Source organism: Anser brachyrhynchus (assembly GCF_964034855.1).
Source record: "Anser brachyrhynchus genome assembly, chromosome: Z".
Lineage (NCBI taxonomy): Eukaryota > Metazoa > Chordata > Aves > Anseriformes > Anatidae > Anser > Anser brachyrhynchus.
In genome coordinates, this window is record NC_137697.1 from 53,926,442 (window position 1) to 53,944,131 (window position 17,690).

Consider the following 17,690-nt stretch of genomic DNA (forward strand, 5'->3'; position numbering starts at 1 on the left):
CAGCGGCCTCACCGCAGGGCACAGCTGAGCCCCGCAGACAAGATGGTGGTGCCTTGGGGAAACGGGTTTAAGAAAGGGGGAAAATGGTGCATGTGGGAGAGAGGAGTGAGGAGCAAGTGTGAAAAAAACATCCCTGCAGCCCCCAAGGTCAGTGCAGAAGGAGGGCAGGAGGTACTCCAGATGCCACAGCAGAAGTTCCCCTGTGGCCCGTGGAGAGACCGTGGCAGAGCAGCTGGGCATCTCCTGAAGGACTGCAGCCTGTGGAAGGCCCCACACAGGAGCAGGGGAAAAGCGTGAGGAGGAAGGAGCAGCAGAGCAAAGCTCGGATGGACTGAGCACAGCCCCCATGCCCCATCCCCTTCTGGTGCCTGTTGGGTAAGGGAGAGGTAGAGGAATCAGGAAGGAAGGGGTGAAGTTGAGCCCTGGGAGAAGGGGAGGTCAGGGGGAAAGGCATGTTAGTTTTTGTCTTTGTCTGTCACCATCCAAACCTAATTTATTTGCCGATGAATTGAATTAATGTTCCCCAAGTCATGCATGTTTTGCCTGTGATGGTATTTGGTAGGTGATCTCCCTGTCCTTTAATTGATCCACAGGCTTTGTCATCTTACTTCATCCCCCTGTCCTGCTGAGAAGTGGGGTGAGAGGGCAGCTGGGTGAGCATCCAGCAGCCAGCCAAGGTCAGCCCACCACTACTGCCCATGAAGTTCACAGAAATAAACCTGTGTATTAACAAATCAGATTTTATGCCAAATGAAACATAATTTGAAGCATCTGCCTAAAATTTGTTCCCATAATTATGAAAGACATTGAGAAACAGAGAACTGCCTCTATCTTACCTGTATTATCATTAACATTTCAATTAAAAAAATAAACAAACAAAAAAACTACTCAGTATCATAGGAAAAGGAATTTTGGTTCAGTGATAGATAAGAAGTTTTGAAAATCATCAACGTTCCTTTCCCTCCCTCACCTCAAATATGCTTTTTTGGCTTAGGAGACATCCTGTAGTAATACCTGATAAAAGAAAGACATACTGTGGCTTCTCTGCAGCATATATTTGGAATAAAAATACTTGAAAACAATATGTTATTAACATTGTATATGTTTATTGCATTACATTATTTCACAATGTATTAAAATAGTACATACTGTGTACTGTTATTCCAGTCTTAATGTAATAAAATAATATGGAAGTTTTAGGAGAAAAAAAAAGTGTTAAAACAATAAAATTAAATCTGTAACACTACCTACAATTCATGGGCAAAGTATTTTAAAACTAAATTTACAGTATTTGTTTTCAGCTTAAACAGCTAATATTCCACGATAACTACATTAGCTTTCATGCTTTGGATTGGAGCTGTAGTACAGTTTTGAAGTGAATCCCCTGAGCATTTAATGCACATTGGTTTTGAAGAGAGATTCTGGCGCATGGAAACTACATTATTTTTGGAAGATGTCCAATGAACAAGGTGTGCATCAAATTTATCTCCACACCTAAAGCAGAAAGAAGGGTCTGAAAAGCTATCTGAAGCTGACAAACACCTTCAAACACTATGAATGGTGGTGACATCCAGGACAGAGGCCCAAAGTGAATTTAGTCTGAAGTAGAAGTCTTGATCCATATATACATAAAGTTTTTATGTCTACAACTACTTTGATCATTTGATCCATATTGATATTGCACTGCATTACGTGTTATGTAGACAGAGCCTTTGTTTCAAGGTAGTTATTAAAATAGATCCAAACATTTAAACTGTAGCTGACTCACAGAACATTTCTGCCAATAAGAACATTTATGCCTCTTGAGTGTGATGCTGCATGCAATTATTCTTGCAGCTAGAGAAGATGTACCACTTAAAAACATCTAAAATCAACATTTCCAGCTGAAGATATGCATAAATGTGTAATATGCACCATGGTATATAGTTTGATGTTAGCATGTGATACTGTTCAGTGAAAGTAAGAGGTCTGTAAAACAAAATCAAATTATTATTGCTTATATTCAAGTAAAATGTATCACCATGAAACTTCAAGAATTTATAGCTGAAGTTCCAATCATACTTTAATTATGAGGTTTTTTTTGGCCATTTTACTCCATTTAGTCTAAATTTTGTGACAGATGCACATAAGCAGTGGAAAAAGTAATAAGTAAAGAACAGTAAAATAAGTAAAAGTTCTATCTGAAAGAAAATTCAAGGAGTTAATTAAAATCAAGAACACTTCCCTACCTGAGTCAGACCTAGTATTTAAACAAGTTATTTAGAAAAACCTAAGTAATGAGCTCTTTCTAGGTTTATTCCTTATATAAAAGTCTGATTACTAGGGAAAATACATAGAAATAATACACAATCTTTGCTTGTATGCAAAGATTATACTCAGTTCACATAGTTTTTGTCTGTTTGTATGTGCCAGTTTTCTATTTCTTTTAGAGTCAGCATTTTAGAGGAAGCATTTTTCATCATTACTAGGAATTTACAAGTACACTTCCAAGAATATAAACTGGAATCTGACAAAGTTGGTAGAGCTTGTGACACTGCATTTTGGATATACATGTACATAAATTAACACTAGAGCTTCTGAAAAAAACACAGGTATAACAGTTTTGCTTCAGGAAAGTGATTTTCAAACTGTCTGTTACCAGCCAGTGGGTCACAGAATGATACTAGTCAATCTGCCACCCTGTACACGAGCACCAAGAGAGGAATCAGGGCCAGTGGTTAGCTAATGGCCCACAACTTGCGCGGGTGGACACCACTCTCAAGTCCACCATCAATCTTTCTGGGCAAATTGCTGGTTCTTTATTTTTGTCTCAGTTACCCATCTATCAAATAGCGAAGTATTCTCATTGATATTGTCCACAGAACATCAGTACAATTTTATGAAATAGTGAGTATTTAGTTACTAACAGTAAGATAGAAAAGGATGCATTGTAAGATAGATAAAACGTAACTTACTAGTAAGACTACAAAGAGCAAAGTAAATATAGTAGTAATGGTTATGAGTCTCCAAGTATTAATACCATTTTTTTTTTTCTCTCAGCTAAAACTCCCAGACTTCTGAAGCTGTAACAGTATGTACTACTTTTCAGACATCATTTGCATTAATAAAGCCTTTTAAGCCCTTAATATGTTTACTTCTGACTTAAGTAGATTTGCTCTATTGCTTTCTCACGTGTCAGGTATGCTCTTTCTCCCACTAATTTAGAAAACACTTTAGATGTGAATTTTTTCTTTCCCTTTCTCACCTTAGTCTTTTAAGGGACTTTGTAATCACAGAATGGTTGAGGACCATGTCTAGGGGGCTTTGGAGTACCTCCACGGAGGGAGGCTCTGCAACATCTCTGGTCAACCTCTGCCAGTGCCCTGCCACCTGAATAGCAAAGAAGCACTTCCTGATCATAGAATCACTGAAATTTAATTGAAAAGATGAACTCTACTATCCACTTAACACTCGGGATAAGCATCTAGGGAAGATAACTGGTATTTTTATGGTGCCTATATATGACTGTCTTAGTTTGAAACATCGTGGGTTGTGAAAATACTTTAACATTTGTATTTTTATGTACTCAACATTTGATTCTGCAGACAAAGGTTCCGTCAAAGCATCATTGGACCACACAGCTGTAGCAATCCTCTTGCTGTTCAGATATGAACATGAGAACATGTCCCATGTTTCAATTTATGCCCACTGCCTCTTGTCCTGGCACCAGACACAACTGAAAAGAGCCTAGGTCCATCCTCTTGCACCCTCCCTTCAGGTATTTTTACACATTGATAAAATGTGCACTCCAGGAGCGTGTTGAGGATAACGTCCTTGTCCAGGTATTAGACAAACCAACAAGAGGAGAAGCGTTACTGGACCTGGTGCTCACCGGTGTGGATGAATTCATTAAAGAGGTTAAGAACAGAGGCAGTGTGGGCTGCAGCAACCATGCCATGGTTGAGTTTGTGATCTCAAGCAATATGGGCCTGGCAAGGAGCAAAGTCAGGACCCTGAACTTCCAAAGAGTGAAATTCCTGCTATTTAAAGACCTAGTGGACGAGATCCCCTGGCACACTGTCCTTAGGGACAAAGGAGCTGAACAGAGCTGGCAACTCTTTAAGGACACTTTTCTTAGAGTGCAAGAGCTCTCCATCCCCATGTGTAAGAAATCAAGCAGGGAAGGTAGGAAACCAGGATGGCTGAGCAAGGCCTGCTGGTCAAACTGAGGGGTAACAAGGAAATGCACAGGCAGTGGAAGCAGGGACACATGGCCTGGGAAGAGTACAGGGATGCTGCCCACATGTGCAGGGATGGGATCAGGAAAGCCAAGGCACAGGTGGAAATGAGCTTGGCAAGAGATGCAAAGAATAAAAAGAAAGGATTCTACAGGTACATTGCTCAGAAAAGAAAGGCTAAGGAGAGTGTTCCCGTTCTGATAAACAAGAAGGAAGAACTGGTAACAACAGATAGGGAGAAGGCTGAGTACTCAACTACTTCTTTGTCTCAGTCTTCACCGGCAGTGAACCTTCTCACATCTCTCAAGTCCCTGAACCTCTAGGCAGGGGCAGGGGGAGCAAAATCCCTTTCACTGTTAAGTGAAGAGCCAGTTCAAGACCACTGGATGAAACTGAACAGGTACACGTCTATGGGGCTCAATGCCGGGCATCCCAGAGTCCGGAGGGAACTGGCTGATGGAGTTGCCAAGCCTCTCTCCATCCTATTTGAGAAGTCCGGGCAGTCAGGTGAAGTCGCTGGTGAATGGAAAAAGGGAAACATCATTCCCATTTTTAAAAAGAGTAGAAAGGAAGACACGGAGAATTACATGCTGGTGAGCCTCACTTCTGTGCCTGGGAAGATGATGGAACGAATTCACCTGGAAGCAATATTAAGGCACATGCAAGACAAGGAGGTGATCCAAGACAGCCAGCACAGCTTCACCAAGGGGAAATCATGCCTGACTAGTCTGGTGATCTTCTGTGATAGCGTGACTGCATCAGCCAACAAGGGACGACTGACCGATGTCATCTACCTGGGCTTCTGTAAGGCCTTTGACATGGCCCCACATGACATCCTGATCTTCAAAGTAGGTCAGGCTGGATGGGGCCCTGGGCAACCTGATCTAGTGGGTGGCATCCCTGCCCTTGGCAGGGGGTTGGAACTGGATGATCTTCAAGATCCCTTCTAATCCAAGCCATTGTATGATTCTCTCCTGAGACTACCTCCTGAATTTTTTCTCTAGGATGAACAGTCATGACTCACTCTGTCTTTCTTCATAGGAGATGATCCAGTCCCCTCAGTCACCTCTGTGGTCCCTCGCTGGATTCCTTCCAGTATGTCCACGTCCCTCTGGCAGTGGGGATCCCAGAACTGGACACAGCTCTCCACGTGTGGCCTCCCTCACCAGTGCTGAGGAGAGGGGAGGGGGCACCTCCCTCCCCCTGCCGCCAACCCTTTGCCTGACACCACCCAGGACACCGCTGGCCTTCTCTGCCACAAAAGCGCGGTCTGGCTCCTGTTCAGCTCGGTGCCCACCAGGACCCCCAGGGCCCTTTCTGCAGAGCTGCTTTCCAGTTAACCATTCCCAACCCGCTACTGGGGCTGTTCCTCCCCAGGTGTGGGACTTTGCCCTTCCCCTTGCTGACTCGCATGAGGTCCCTGTCAGCCCACGTCTCCAGCCTGCTGGGGTCCCTCTGGTGGCAGCACAGCCCTCTGGTGTATTGGGCACTCCTCCCAGTTTCGGGTCATCTGCAAACATGCTGACGCATCATGGATATCATTGACAAAGATGTTAAATGGGACTCAGTATTGACCCCTGGAATATTCTGCTTGTTACTGACCTCCAGCGAGACTGCACCACTGATCAACTCCCTCCGGGCCTGGCTGCTCAGCACGTTTTCAGTCCACCTTGCTGTTGGCCCACCCAGCCCATATTTCAGCTGCTTCTCCATGAGGTTCGAATGGAATGCTGTGCCAAAAGCCCTACCGAAGTTTAGGTGCGCAATACTCACTGTTCTCCCTTTATCTACCAAGATGTCATTTCATCACAGAGGTGATCAAGTCATAATTATCAAGAGTAATCTTTCTCTCAGACACTTACTTTTCTTATTCTTGTGAGGAGTTGTTTCTTGGAGTACATAAAAACTAGCAATGTCTAGCAGATACAGTAATATTTAAATCATGCTAAATCCCACCAAAAGTTCTTTTACTTTGCACTTTTAATAACTTGCCATTCAGTGGGGTGAAGCAGCATGAGTACAGTGTCATTCTCAGTGCTTCACCTTCAGCCACTTCAGTTTCTGCAATTTCATCTACTGTAAATGTATTTTTCAGTATCTTTTTTCCCTGTTCTCTTACTTGTAATGTCTTCACACTGTCTATTTGTTTAACATTTGCTATTTCATTCCTAAGGCTTATAAATGCCCTCAAAATTAGGGTATCTTGTTAGCATTTTTGCTGTCATTTTACATCTGCTTCGTATCCTCAGTAATTTGTTGTATTTGCATTTTTAAAAGCATCTTAAAAAACATTATTACATTAGCTACCTCATGCTTTCCTTTTTTATTCTGAGGGGTTGCTGTGATTTTTTGACATATTGCATACAGCTTCTTCATTGCTTCTCCTCGTATCTGACGGTCTCCTTTAAGATGATATTCATATTTTTCAGCCCAGAAACAAGACAAAATAACCAAAATTGCACTATGGCCACTATGATTTATTACAGAATTTATAGCTATAATCCGAAATAAGTCAGGATATCAGAAAGTATTACTTCCATTGCTTTAAATTAGTAAGTTACAGCTTTAATTTTCTTCCACTTACCAGGATTCTAATTCATGTAAATTTGCTACGGATAAAAGGAAACAGCTCTAGCATAATACTGTTATGGTGCTCATCAAATACCCTTTGCATCTTAACCTTCCATATGAAGTACACAGAATAGGGTTTCATTCAAGAGTCAGTATATACGATAGATGACATTTCAAGCATTTGCTTGAAAACTGTATACATAGAGAGCTGATAACAGAAAACAACTGTGAAGAGTCACTATTACACACTATTACAGATAACTTCAATGTTAAATATCTGTAGTAATTCATCTAACTTTCTAGACAGTCATTAAAAAAACACATACATAAAGAAAGTGAGTATGTTCTATTTGTTTTCTTTCTTCTCTATAATGATACCTAAAGCAAACATCCTGAAACAGTGCAGATATAATTGCATTAGGTGTCTCTCTCTACATGGGGCATTGCTTTTCTTCTCATGCAGCACTTTCTACTTGCTTCAGTAATTCCATAAATTCAATATATATCTTCTTTAACATAGAAAATCAGCAAATATTCCTTATTTTACATTGTGAAAGGTGTACAAATTGGGAACAAATTACACTGAGCCTCTATAGAACAAGTTCGTTTCTACAAGAGAAGCTATGACTCTCACTATTTAATACCATGATTATGCAAGTTCCTATTGCTATTAGAAACAAATGCCTTCCCTCCAACTACTAAAGAATAAAAATTAATATGTAAATTGGAGATCTGAGTTTTAAGCAGTTCCTCTAAATGCAAACAGGGCACTGACTACAAATCACTAACATGGGTTGAATATGCTGAATCTGCGAGAGAGAGATCATATAAGCCTTTTGCTAAAAATTCAATAGCAAGTTAAAGAGGAAGTAGAGGCAATTCCTCTGTGCTGGGAGTTGTTACCATCTGGATTCATGTCTGTCAGTGAAGAAATAAACCACATAAGCTTTTCTCTAAGGACTCTGCTCCCCTTCCCCCGCCCCCCAGAGGAAATACACTGAAAGTAATACCTAGTATTTGAATGGAATTCCATCAATTAAAACAAAACAAAAGTGTAAACTCATTACTAAAGCAGCAGGACAGACTGCCTCACCGAACTAATTAGCCATTTTATAGCCCCTCCCTGGATCATGCAGTTAAAACACTCCTAGGTGACAAAAACAAGTAATTAATTAGTGAACAGGATCAGTTTATCCCCTCTGCACATTTAATTCAACCAAAATAGTCTATTACCTGATCAAAAAAGAAGGAGTGGCAGGTCTAAAAGTGAAACTGCAATTTCTTTGTGGACCATAGACACTACCTCTCCTTCAACCACATTAGGTAGTGTTCAGTGGTTGCTAGCCAACTAAGTCAAAATATACCTATTTCAAAACTGTCTTGATGCTCACATGGTGCTCCTTTTGCTATATATGAACACAGTCAAAATTATGTGTCTTAATAACAGACTGGAAAAGTATTAGAAGGTCAGAAACACCTCGTACGTGTTCTATGCTGTCCTCCCCCTTTTACACTTTGTATTATTGATTTCTCCACATTAGTTCACATATCACTATGAACACTGGAGAATTCTAAGAAAACAGTGATGAGCTGTGTGGTGGTTTTACCCTGCTGGGCAGCCAAACTCCACCACAATCGCTCTCTCACTCGGAGAGTGTAGGCTGGAAAGAAAAAAAAAAGGCTCATGGGTTGAGATAAGGATAATTTAATTAAAGGGAAAAGGAAGGGGGAAACAAGAAGCAAAGGCCTTGTGGAAGCAAAGAGAAAGTGAAAAATAATTACTCTCTACTTCCCATCAATGAGCAATGTTTGGCCATGTCCTAGGAATCAGGGCATCAATACGAGTAGCGATTGTTTGGGAGGACAGACGTCTTCAAAATGGGAGTCCCCACCCCCTCCTTCCCCTTCCTTCCCTTTTATTGCTGAGTGTGACACCATATGGCACATAATATCCCTTAGGTCGGTTTAGGTCAGCTGCTTTGGCACCCGCATGTCTTGCCCACCCCCAGGCAACCGGCTTGGGCAGTTAGAGGGAGCCATGATAATACGGTCATAGAATCATTCAGGTTGGAAGAGACCTCCAAGATCATCTGGTCCAACCATCACCCTACTACCAATGTTACCCACTACACCACGTCCCTAAGCACCAGGTCAAACCTGTCCTTAAATACCCCCAGGGACGATGACTTCACCACTTCCCTGAGAAACCCGTTCCAATGCCTGAACACTCTTTTATGAGAAGAAATGTCTCCTAATTTCCAACCTGAACTTCCTCTGGCGCAACTTGAGGCCATTCCCTCTTGTCCTATCGCTAGTTATCTGTGAGAAGAGGCCAACCCCCAGCTCCCCACGCCTTCCTTTCAAGTAGCTGTAGAGAGCCAATGCTTTGTCAGCACTATTCAGCAATAGACAAAACACTGGTGTGATACCAATGCTGTTCTAGCTACAAGTGCAGAGCACAGCACTGCAGGGAAAGTTAACTCCATCCCAGCCAGACCCAGTACAAGTTTTAATAATAATAATCACTTCTCTCCGTTCCTCATATAATACAAGTCCACCTTCATTCTCAGAGAAGAACAGGGCTAGGAAAACAGAGAAGACCCAAGTTAGATGCAGCAGTGAGTTCTTAATAATGTCTAGTGTTCTGCTTACTATCCAGAGTTTTCAATATTGCCCAGCTTTTCTCAACTACAAAATAGGTAGATTTTTCCACCTCACAGCAGTAAGTGACATTCAATTACTTTCTCTGAAGTATTTTGCAACTTGCAGGTAAGAGACTTAAAAATTTGGAAAAACAGCTTAAAAGAGAAAAAAAAAAGTTAGAAACCAAACCACAAATAACTGTATCCAGTAGCTGAACAACACCACAATAACTGGCTTGTATCTAAAAATGGACTTTTTCTACAGAACCCGCACTGCCCTGCTCACTCTCATAGTCACGGCGGTTAGAGCTATCAGATAAAACAATTTCTAACATCTTGGTGAACATCCATCTGTGAATGAAGCTTACCAAGTTCACTTTAATCAAAAGACAAACTTTAAGTAATAAAGGCCAAAGAAAACAGGAAAAAAAATAACAGCCAATAAACCTTAAACATTAAAATTAATGCATGGCTTAACTAGAAATTGATGGAATGCAAAAGAAACTATTCCTAAATATCAGATTTCTACAAAATAACAAAGCTATATTGAAATATAAAATATGCTCAGTAGATATTGGGAGGCGGTGCTACGTGTTTTAAAGATGCTGCAAGTATGGATGAATACGCAGTTGAGGATCACCCTTTCTGCTTTGGGTACATTTTTACCTGGGATGCATCCCAGGTTCCTACCACACAATATGGGGCACCTGCCCACTAAAGAGGTAATAATGGAGGAAAATAAAGTAATGGAAATTTGCTGTTTGCAGCTCAGAGATGTGACTATACAAACTGACGCATTACAAAACTTTTACCTTCTTTGAAATTCACTCAGGAAAGTTATTGGGTATCCTCCATTTTCCTAGTATGACAAGGTTTCCATACCAACTATTTTGAAAGAGGGAAAGATGGGCATGGTAGACAATGAGTTCCCCTGAAGAGAACCAAATACCATAGAACTAGTAGACTATAAAGACAGAAATGAAACAATAAATCAATACATAATCTATTCCTCCCACCTTTTTCCTCTTTCTGAGGAATGTCTGCTTTTAGAACAGAAACATTCCTATCAGCAGCATCTACATGTTTTTCATCAGCCTTGTTTCTCAACTTTTTTTTAGAACATAATAGTTATTATTTGTACTTTTCTGAACAATTATTTTGATGAATACAGAATCATAGTCATTTTAGTCTATAATAATCTTCTTTGCATTGATGTCCCTGTAGATTTTTAGATTTTTATAACCCTTTCTTCCTGTGCAATTCTGATTGCATGTAATGAGCTGAGCAAAATGTAAGACTTATGAATGTCTAATGTCATTTTTTCCCCCCCTTATACTTCATTTATCTCTTGAAACAATGGTTTGCAATTCAATTTATTTTTTATCTCATTTTTTTTCTTCTGTTACTCAGGAAAACTTACCTTATCTTTGTCCAACATGAACAACTTAAGTGGGTACATAAGTGCTCCCTACAATTTTAAAGTAATGCTAAACTTACAGGTAGTCGTCCCCAAAGGAGAACCAAAGATCTACATAACCTTTACAAATTAAGGCCTTTACAAATTAAGTTTGGACAACTGTACAATAAACTATCTAGCTTCCTTACTTCTGAAAAAGTTATGGGTTAGACTATGAGAATCCAATTCTAGAAAAAAAGTTACAAAAAACAATTCTAGTGATAGTCTTAACAAAAACTAAGAATCTGGATAGTGCTAGCACTGGATGATAAGTAACTTTATGGAAATCCTATATTATTAGGGCAACTGAAAACTGGAAAACACATTCCAGAAATCCCCAACAGCAGCACACACAGAAATACCACTACTGGATCCCATGCAACCATTCCTACAGTCTTGAAAGAACGTTAGAGTACAGTAGGTACAAATAGGATGGAACAGTTCAGTTGGAAGGGACCTACAAAGATCATTAAGTCCAACTGCCTCACCACTTCAGGGCTAACCAAAAGCTGAAGCACATTAATGAAGGCATTGACTAAGAGCCTCTCGAACACTGACAGGTATGGGGCATCAATCACCAACTAGGAAGCCTGTTCCAGTGTTTGACCACTCTCATGGTAAAGTCATTTTTCCTAATGTACAGTCTGAACTTCTTCTGGCATAGCTTTGTGTCGTTCTCATGAGTCCTGTCATCAGTTACCAGGAAGCAGAGGCCTGCACCTCCTTCTCCCCTTCCCTTCCTCAGGAAGTTGCAGAGAGCCATAAGGTTGCCTCTTGGCCTTCTTTTCTCCAGACCAGACAACTGTCCTCAGCCTCTCCTCCCAGGACATACTTTCCAGCCCTTTTACCAGTTTTGTTGCCCTTCTCTGGATGCTTCAAAGTGTCTTACAATCATATTTATTGTCCTCTCAACAGAAGCCAGCAATGCACACTTGCTTTCCAGAAGGTCAACTGCATCCTGGGCTGCATCAACAGAGGGGTGGCCAGCAGGTCAAGGGTGGTGATTGTCCCCCTCTGCTCTGCCCTTGTGAGGCCCCACTTGGAGTGCTGCATCAAGGTCTGGGGCCCCCAGCACAAGAATCTGGATCTGCTAGAGCAGGTCCAGAGGAGCACCTCTCCTATGAAGAAAGGCTGAGAGAACTGGGGCTGTTCAGCCTGCAGAAGGGAAGGCTGCAGGGTGACCTCACTGCAGCTTTTCAGTACTTGAAGAGGGCTTATATAAAAGATAAGACAGCAACTTTTTGCTCAATCAGATAATGACAGGACAAGGGGGAATGGCTTTAAACTAAAAGAGGGGAGATTTAGATTAGAGGTTTGGAGGAAATTCTCCACTCGGAGGGTGTGAGGCACTGGAACAGGTTGCCCAGAGAGGCTGTGGATGCCCCATCCCTGGAGGTGTTCAAGGCCAGGTTGGATGAGGCCCTGAGCAACCTGGTCTAATGAGAGGTGTCCCTGCCCATTGCAGGGGGTTGGAACTGGGTGATCTTTAAGGTCCTTTCCAAATGAAGCCATTCTGTGATTTTATGATTTATACTGTGAAGCCCAGAGCTGCACACAATATTCAAGGTGAGGCCGTACCAATGCTAAATACAGTGGGAGCATCACCACTTTTGACTGGCTGGTGATGCTGTATTTATGCACCCCACAATGCAGTTTGCCCTCTTGGCTGCCAGAGCACGATGCTGGCCATGCTGAGCCTGCTGTCACTAGCACCCACAGGTCCCTTTCTGCTGAGCTGCTCTCCAGCCACTCAACTCCCAGCTTGTTCCTGTGTCTGGCAGCGCTCTGCCCCAGGGGCAGCTCCCAGCATTTACATTGTTAAACTTCATGCCACCAATGAATGTCCAGTGTATCTAGGTCCCTTTGCAAGACCTCCCCCTTGAGATTAGACTCAAAAAGTCTGTAGTTTCCTATGTCTTTTCTAATGACCTTCTGGTAGATCGGTGTTACGCTGGCTAACTTCCTGTCAGTGGGGAGACCTCAGATTCCCAAGATCTTTGGTGGGTTATTGAAAGGGGTCCAGCTATAACATCTGCTGACTTCTTCAGTACTCTGAGGTGAATCCCATCAGGCCCCATGGTCTTACAAACACCCAGCTGATACAATCTCAGCTTATAATTTTTGTTACCACAGATGAGAAGTCACTGCTCCCCTAGTTGTGGTCCTTCCAACTCTGACAACTGGGCAGCCCAAGATCTGTCATTGTGATTAAAAATTGAGGCAAAAAACAATGAAACAAACAAAAAACCAAAAACCATTAAATGACTCTGCCTTTTCCTCATCCTTACCTTTAATCAAAAACATGGATAAGTTTATGATTCTCATAACATTTTTAATATTCCTCAAAAACCTATTTGATATTCAACTGAATTATACAGAAAATTAAGTGTCCAGAAAGTAATCAGCCAAGATGGATAACTCTTTAAGTATCTAAGATGGATAATTATCCAAGATGGATCAGAAGTTTTCATTCTTTGCTCAAGAAAGTTGCAACTCAAATTCACAGAGACATCTTCCATTTCCAAAATCAGATGTACAAATAGATTGAGTTGTTCCCAGTAAGCAAACACCATATTCAAGTAAAAGTTTCCATATGTACCATATCATTCATAGAAGCAACGAAGATGAAACACGACAGCAGAGCATATGATTATATGCATTATATACATTCTTTATGTAATAATATCATGGAGTTCATCAACCTACTTGATGGTACAAAACTTGCTGCAGTAACTGTCCTTGCCCTTTTATACAAGGAGGGCTTCTCAGTTCTTAATTCTGAATTAAGTTTTGAATGTTTTACATATTCTATTCTGTAGCACAATGTCAACTTATTATCGATTTCTCTATACAGAGGCATTAAATACTGGTTTAACTTGTTCACAAACTTGATAATACCTGAAGAGACAAACTATCTCTGTTGTCTATCATACATCACTGATAGAAAAGCTTGTAGGCTGCATTTAAAGAAAATGTCAAAAGTTGTGTAATTTTTAGCACTGATTTAATGAATAAGCTTTTTAGAAGATCAAATTTTCTTTCTGTTTAACATTTTTTTCTAATGTTAATATTATACATTGCATGTAGTTTAAAACAATTTAACACTAATAATGGAAAGTAGAGCATGAGAAGTCAACGAAAAACATCACAAGCACCCAAGGAACCATAAAATTCAGAAGCATAATTATAATACAGGTTAGTATCTGTCTTTTCATCTTTTTCACTAGATTAAGACAAATGAGCACAATAGTATCTGCAGAGCTTTTCAGGTCTCAATGAAAAAGAAGGTATTTTAAAATTTAAAAGCTTCACCTGAGGCAGGTGTGCTGGGTTTATATGGCAAGGTTTTGGTAGCAGTAGGGGCTACAGGGGTGGCCTCTGTGATGAGAGACAAGGAGCTGTCCCACTTGTGGTTAGACAGTGCCTCTTTCAGCCAGCTGCAAAATGGACCCACTGCTGGCCAAAGCTGAGCCTGTAAGCAATGCTGGTTGTGCCTCCATGGCAACAGACTTAAGAAAGGCTAAGAAATGCTGTTCAACAGCAGCTACGATAGAGGAATGACAAAATGTGAGAGAAACAGCCCTGCAGGCACCAAGGTAAGTGGAGATGAGGGGGAGAAGGTGCTCCAGGTGCCAAGGAAGAGACTTCCCTGCAGCCCATGGGTCCCACACGGAGCAGATCTCCACGCTGCAGCCCCCCCGTGGAGGAGCCCCCGGTGGAGCAGGTGGATGTGGCCTGGAGGAGGCTGCGGCCCACGGAGAGCCCCCGCAGGAGCAGGCCCCGGGCCGGAGCTGCAGCCCGTGGAGAGGAGCCCACGCAGGAGCAGGGGGTCTGGGGGGAGCTGCCGCCCACCCGTGGGGGACCCGTGCTGGAGCAGCTTGCTCCTGAAGGACTGCAACCTGTGGTATAGATCCACACTGAAGCAGGGAATAATGTGAGAGAGGAGCAGGAAAGCCTAAGTTTTATGAACTGACCTCAAGTCCCATTTCCCATCCCCCTGTTCTGCTTATTGGGAAGGAGGCAGAAGAGTGGGAAGTGAAGTTGATCCTGTTAAGAAGAGGGTAGAAAAGGTTTTTTTTCAGTTTGCTTTTACTTCTCACCATCCTACTCTGTTATTAATTAGCAATAAATTAAATTAGTCTTCCCCAAGGTGATTTGCCTGTGGCAGTAATTGGTGAGTGGTCTCCCTGTCCTTATCTTGCTTGACCCATGGTTTTTTTTTCATCATATTTTCTCCCTGTCCTGCTAAGAAGGGAGGCTGAGAGAGCAACTGCGTGGGCATCTAGCAGCCAGGCAAGGTCAAGCCATCACAGCAGGCAAAAAGTTTAGCCACTAGCGCTCTTTCAACAGCTAACACCAACAATGTTATATTGTGGATTAATCTGTTAGCTCTAATGCATTCATATAACTGAAATGTGTCTGCTCCTACCAGCAGACAAGTATGGATTAAGATTTCAGAAGTAACATATGAATCTGGACTAAAGTTCATGTTTTTAGTTGACTGAATATTATATAGGCATTAGAGCCCAAGACAATTTATTTAATGAAGTTAAAAAATGAAAAGCTAATAATCACAGTAAAAAGATACAACGCATTTAGCATAACTAAGGTACAAGAGGCTACATATTCATGAAATAATATACAGGAATAAGAAAGAAACCAAATAAATCGGGCTTGATTAGAGCTTAGAAGGAACAGACAAAGCAGAGTAGTAGTAGAGTCAAATAGTGCTAGACAAGAGGGTTGTATTGTAGTTCAATTTTTGTAGCTAGGACATTAAGAAAATATGCCTCTTGAATTTTTAAGAGAAAGACATAAAGGAAACTAATACCAAAACCAGAGAGAAGAATCATCTATATTTTAAAACAATTATTACATTTATTTTTTTTTCCGTATCTAGTAAGGTAAAAATTTGACTGGATGGCAGAGGTAACTTTTGGAAACTGCAAGAACTAACATGTACATGCACATTCATCACAAGAAGATTTTATAGCCGGGAAGGGTTAAGGACTACATGTTAGTAAATCCAAGCGCTCTAAGTCCATCACCTACTGAACAACACCCTTCTTCTCTTACCGAACCTTCAATGCTATTTCATTAAATCATCTGCTACAAGATTGTCCTTCTCCTGGAACATCCAGTATTCTCTATTTCAAAGAAGCCACCCTGCCTCTGGCTATTGTCTGTCTCTGTTGAAGCATGCTCACTCATGTATAGTGTTGATTGCCAATGGATTTGGAATGCTCCCATGCCCTCTGCGAACTCAGAGGTGCTGGAAACACTTTCCTGTGCTTAATCTAAAGATGGGAATAGAATTAAGTATTAGAAAACTACTGCAGAGCTTTTGATTTACTGTACCTGGCTATTATTCTGAAATATTTCCACACATACACACAAATTATATCACTACACTTTAGATACACATGATCCTCTTCACTGTTTAAATTTTTACCTTTATTTTAGCATTTGCAGTGGGCAAAGGTTATAAAATAAATAAGCAAAGTTCAGCTAAGCATTTGCTAAACTTCTAAAATCTTTCTGCAGAAAGAGATTATGGATACTGCTACGTATTTTGGAAATTTGCTAGAAGATTATAGAAAGTGTCACAAGACAATGTAGTGAAGTTGCCTGTCCTCATTTATCAGCTTTGTTAATGATCTGAAGGAAAAGTCAAATAGCAATTTAATTAAATTTCCAGATGATAGCAAATTAGGAGCTGCTACAAACACCAATAAGGGCAAAGAAATAAAAAAAAATGGAAGAAAGAAAGGTTGGGAAAAACCTGTTGGAAACAACAAAATTAGACTTAAACTGTAAAACATAAATGAAGATATTTTGAAAAATTAAGCCTAAATACAAACATTTGCTGGGACTTCTCTTTGCCCAGAGAAAAGAAGGTTCAGAGGAGATCTTAGCAATGTATATAAATACTTGAAGGGACAGTGCAAAGAGGGCAGAGACAGGCTCTTTTCAGAGGTGCCCAGTGACAGGACGAGAGGCAATGGGCACAGACTGAAACATGGGACACATGCTCCTGTGCTCACGTCTGAACACCAGGAGCACGGATTTACTGTGCGGGTGACCAAGCACTGGCACAGGCTGCCCACAGAGGCTGTGGGGTCTCCCTCCTTGAGGATCTCCAAAAGCCCCCTGGACGTGGTACTGGGCACCCTGCTCTGAGTGGCCCTGCCTGAGCTCCCTGCCAGACTCAACCACTTTGTGATTTGGTGAGTGCTGGTTTAATAATATCTACTTTTCTGTCTCAATAGAAACAAATTTCCACTAAAAAAAAATAGAACTCATTCTTCTTTCCTGATACTTAACATTTGGACATATTGTGCAATACCTTGTCTCTATATATACCTCGACTCTATATTCTTGAATTAGCTTACAAGGCTCCTCACCCCCACCTTTTTACCTTTTTTTTTTTTTTAATTTCTGCCACACTACTCAATAACTGCCTCAGGTACAGCTCTTGCAGGGTTCTACTTGCCTTCAATTTTTCTCTGCTTATGAGTCATTGTGTTTGCAATGCAAAGAGAAAATTTCTGAGACACAACTTCCTCGTATCTACAGCTCATCTCATCAAACAATGCAGTAACTTCCTACCAGTTCTTACTGGTAGCAAAACTTCCTTTCTTTTACATGGCTTAGCTTTGCTGATTCCTTTTCCATTGTAAAAAGTTCATGTGCTCATGGCCTGATGAGTTGGAGAAGGAGGTAAGAAATATTTTGCCCTACTATCATAACTAATCTTGTCGGCAATCTTGTCTTAACCGTGACAAATTAATAGTCATAACAAAG

At 41.1% G+C, this 17,690-nt stretch overlaps 1 protein-coding gene across 4 annotated transcripts in view; it reads right to left on the reverse strand.

Moving 5' to 3' along the window:
• Positions 1-17,690, reverse strand: part of FER (FER tyrosine kinase) — a 195,261-nt gene that overhangs the window by 14,482 nt on the left and 163,089 nt on the right. The window lies entirely within an intron of this gene.